This window comes from Ursus arctos, unplaced genomic scaffold (genome assembly GCF_023065955.2).
Source record: "Ursus arctos isolate Adak ecotype North America unplaced genomic scaffold, UrsArc2.0 scaffold_29, whole genome shotgun sequence".
Lineage (NCBI taxonomy): Eukaryota > Metazoa > Chordata > Mammalia > Carnivora > Ursidae > Ursus > Ursus arctos.
This window is the reverse complement of record NW_026622974.1, coordinates 5,417,660-5,422,635: the sequence shown is the minus strand read 5'-3', so window position 1 is coordinate 5,422,635 and position 4,976 is coordinate 5,417,660.

Genomic DNA, 4,976 nt, shown 5'->3' with positions numbered 1-4,976 from the left:
GTTGGACTAGGGACCCGCTCTACTCTAGCATGACTTATCTTCACTATTTACTTCTCCAGTGACCGCATTTCCAAATAAGGTGACATGCGGAGATACTGGGGATTAGGAGTCAACATATCTTTTGAGAGGGACACAGTTCAACCCATAACGCTTGCCTTGGCATGGTTAGGTCACTGGCCTGGCTCTCATGTCTATCCAGGGAAAAGTGAGGGTCTGGGAACTAGCTAAACTCTTTGACCTGAGAAACCTGCCCTATAGTATAGGGTATGGCCATTGAGGACAGGGACCATCAAGGTCATTCCGGTGACCTTCTGCTCAGCCTGGTGGAGCATTGGCCACTGAATGGAATCACAGAGTCTTGTCCCAAGCCGACTTTGGACAAGTCCTCCCCAACCTCCTTTCTGGGTCTCAACTTCCTCATCTGTAAGAACATTAATTACAGTTAATTAAGTTCTTAGTATGTGCCAAACACTGGGCTAAGAACATTCTGCTTGTTTAATCCTTAAAACAGCTCAAGGACATGGTATCATTATCCTCATGTTATAGAGGAGAAAGGGGAGGGCCAGAGGCGACACAGTAAGAAATATATTCTCGGTCTCTGCTCCTGGCTCCTGACACAGAGCTCCTAAACCCTTGGAATTTTGTGAGTGATAACCGCGTCTTTTGTTCTAACGAGGTCATTCCTCGAGGACTCCTGGATAGCCTCAGGATGGGCGCTGGTGGCCAGAAAGACCAAGCCATGATTAAAAGCCTAGACCTTGTAGCCCCACTCCTCATTCTCCAGGAGGGGGAGAGGGGCTGGAGGTTGAGTTAATAAACAATCATGCCCCTACGAGGAAGTCTCCATAAACATCCCTAAATGTGGGGTCTAGACAGCTTCTGGGCCGGTGAACATGTTTACGTGCTGGCAAGGTGGTGCACCCCAACTCCACAGGGACAGAAGCGTCTGTGCTTGAGACCCTTCTGATCTCACCCTATGTCCTTCCTCATCTGGCTATTCATCCTTTTAACATATCCCTTTCCGAGAAACTGTTAGATGCAAGTGTTTCCCTGAGTTCTGTGAGCCGTCGTAGCACATTGCAAAACCTGACGGGGGTGGGGGGTGGGGAGGGTCGTGAGAGCCCTGATTCACAGCCAGTCAGTCGGAAGCACGGGTGACAGCCTGGGACTCATGAGGGGGGTCTGCAGTGGGGGCAGTCTTGTGGGACGCAGCCCTTGTGGGATCTGACGCTGACCCCAGATAGACAGTGTCAGAACTGACTGGAATCGTAGCATGTCCGGCTGGTGCCTGGAGAGCCGCAGAACTGGTTGGTGTGGGAAAGGCCCCCTTTGCCTCATTTGGTGTCTATTTTGTGTGTGAGGACAACAGTTTTCCTGTTCAGGAGTTAGGATACAACTGGCCCAATATCACCCAGGTGGTAAGTGGCTGAGCTGGGATTTGAACCAAAATCCTATTTTGGTACTTTATCTTGTCCATTATCTTCTACTGGCCCCAGCTATAAAGGGAGGAAGAGAAATGGCCTTTGGGGCTCCCTGTGGCCTCCTTCCTCCTTCCACGATTCCACTGTTACACCTCGAGGTTGTTTCCAGCACTCAGTGTGGAGCGCGGATGCTCAGTCCTGGTTCAGGGAATGTGCGTCTGGGGCGCCTGGGTGGCTCGGTCTTCAAGCATCTGCCTTCGGCTCGGGTCATGATCCCCGGGTCCTGGGATTGAGTCCCGCATCGGGCTCCCTGCTTAGTGGGGAGCCTGCTTCTCCCTCTCCCTCTGCCTGCCGCTCCCCCTGCTTGTGGGCGTCCTCCCCTATTACAGCCTCCCACCTTGGGGCTGTGCTTGCCCCAGCACCGGGGCTCTGTCTGCTCTTGGGGCGTTATCTGAAGTTTCACATCTGGAAACACTTGAGCCTGCTTTTGTGCTTCATGAGGGGGGTTAGGGGAGAAGACCCTTAAGGTGGGATTAGGGGAGACCTGCTCTGAGGAAGAGGGAGGGAGGCGTGCAAGGCAGGTGAGGAATTCAGGAGTCCAGACTGAGGTCTGTTCAGGCCACGCTGTTCAGACATGGGGCTTGCCACGCAAAGTGGGGGTGTGTCTGCCCACCTGTACAGAAAAACAGGTTTTGGGGATGCAGAGGGGCCTTCAGAAACCAAGGTGCTTGGTTCAAAACCTCTCTTGGCTGCTTAAAGCACCCCCTCTGGGCCCCACTCTCAATCAATACCATTGATCATTCTCAAACGATCCAAAACGCATCTGGTTTCTTCCTTCCTCGGCTTATGGTCCAAAGAACTGATCAGAGCCCGTGGGACCTTCAGAGGCTGACCCTAGGTGCCCAGCCCCTACAGCCTCTGCAGATGATGTCAGTTGGTCCTTACCTGCGTCCCCACCCCTCCCCGTCTGTTCGCCGCCTCTTAACCCAGTTCCCCAGCCTTACTTGGCCTTCCGGACTTTTCCATCTGACCTGATGAAGGGTCCCCTCACTGCCCACCCCCCATTCCCAGCCTCAGAGCAGGTGATGGAATGTTTCTAATTTAATCCAATGAGCCTGGGGAAGGGGTTTGGTACCACACTGACCATTTTGGCCTTAATAATTGTGGGGTCTTGTCATTCCTCCTCTTTGGATGTCACTTTTCCTGGCTGAACCGTCAGAAGTTTGAATGGGCAAGATGTCTTGATTTGGGGCTTCCGTACCATCCTAAGATTTTTTTCATCCTTGTCCTAGCACCCCTGCATCCAAGTTGTGTGAGTAGGAGCAAGGGACATCACCCCTGAGGGCCCCAGCTTCCTCATCTCGAAATCTGAGGATTCAGTCCACTCATAGAGGGTGGTAAGAAGGGTGCTGGACCTAGTGAGTGTTCAGATCTGTCTCTGGCTTACCCACTGGGCCATGAGGACCTAGGATCAGCCTTGCTGCTGTGCTCCCAGCCCCCCCAGCTCAGGCCCTGGAGCACAGGAGGCACTCAGGAGGGTTTCATGGAAGGATCAAGGGCCGGACTGCTGTTTGCAGCCTCCGGGGCCTGCTGTGTGTGCTCCCCTGCTCCAAATTCACAGCTGGGTTCTGCCCACCCACCGGCTGGCACTCTGTTTCGCAGCCCTGAGAATTTGGGGACTCCACCTGGAGGTCCACATTTCTCAAGACCGTGGATCTGTCGTGGGGCGCCTAGGTGACTCAGATGGTTAAGCGTCTGCCTCTGGCTCGGGTCACGATCTCTCAGGCCTGGGGATCCTGGGATCAAGCCTTGTGTAGTCGTCATTGTCGTCATTGTCATCGGGCTCCCAGCTCAGCAGGGAGTCTGCTTCTCCCTCTCCCTCTGCCCCTCCCTCCGGTCGGGCTCTCTCTCTCTGTCTCAAATGAATAAATAAAATCTTAAAAAAAAAAAAAGACTGTGGAACTGTTGTACATGCGAAGGCTGAGGCCTGGACCAAGCTGCTCACAGCTGGCCGCCAGGGAACACGGGCCCTCCAAGCCTCGTGTGTCACGCAGGGGGCATCTCTCTGAAGCCTGGGGTTGGGTGAACCCCACACACCGCGTGCCTCCCGCCCCTTGCCAGTGCCTGGGCGATCTTCGACAGGCTTTGTGCCGTGTTTGCTGTCCCTGCTGTTGGTCATTTCTGGTTGGCTGTCTGCAAGCCTTCGTGAGACCTGTTTTTTCCTCTTTCCCCCTCCTGCCCTTCCCCCCATCCCGGGGTCTCTCCTCTTTTTTCCTCTGGGAGTTCCTTGACTCACTTTCTTCTCTGGGTCCTGCTGATGGGTGGCGGTTAATGGGTGGGCAGGATGCTTCGGGGCCTTTTGGGCCACCTGGTCATAGTCCTTGGTTTTATGGATGAGCAGATAGGTGCAGAGAGGAGAGGTGGCCTTCCCCGGGCTGCACAGCGCCGTAGTGACAGAGCCAGGACTGGAGTTCTTGGCTCTCAGGAGACCCATTGTACATGCTGGATACACTGCGTGTGACCTCGTGGCTGGGAGGACCTCTGGTAGGGGGTGGCTAGAGTGGCCACAGGAAATTTCTTACAAAAGATGGATTACGGTTGGGTCTGGGGTTGGGTTAGATCTGGCTGGGCAGGAGACTTGTCTGGCAGGAGGCTTTTTGGAGCCTCAGGCACTCCTGAGGGGGAAGGGACAGACGGGTGGGGGGCCTGGCTCACTGAGATGCTCAGAAGGGCTTTTCCAAGACTCCTTCCAGGCTGGTAAACTTGAACAAACCCCGTAGCCTCCCTGAGCCCCCATAAGAGGAAAACCACACCAGTCTTGTATGTACCAGTAACGATCACAGCACTGATTATAGTTCACATTTGATGGGCGTTTTCCACCGGCCAGGCACTGGGCCAAGTGGGCACTTGCATATCTTATCTCATGTAATCCTCACAGTAAATCCAAGCCTGACCCTAGAGCAAGCTGAGGAGTAAATGCCTTCAAACACATAACACAGTCACTTAGCATAATTCCAGCCATATAACAACTGCTTAAGAAGTTGTAGCAACAATGACAACAAACGGTGTTATCTGGTGGACTGCTGTGGCCCCGTTTTCTTGTCTCTCCTCCAGAACCACCTGCTGAGTCTTCTAGAAGGAGCCCCCCTGAGATTGTCCTCCTCCAGAATGACTTCTTCCTGGACCAGTGGAGAGCCTGTGGTTTGTCCAGGCTTTCTCCCTGAATCTTTATCCCATTTGTGTGGCTTTTGGGGATTCAGAAAGCGGGTGTGTGTCCCCATCCCTCAGACTGCCGGTCCCACAATTTCCTCAGGGCAGGGGGTGGAGACGGAGCTGAGAGCTGACTGATGCCAGAGGGAGCTGCAGGCCCCTCCTGCCTGAGACTCCCCTGAAGTGTCCTGGGCCCATTCTCTCCTCTCCCTGGAGAAACTGAGGTCCCATACTGGAAGTCTCTTGCCCGGGCACCGAACAGGTCCTCCAGATATACAGCAGGGCACTCGGTCCCCAGCCCATGTGCCCAGGGCAGCAGCACAAATCAGACACCCACCTCAGAGC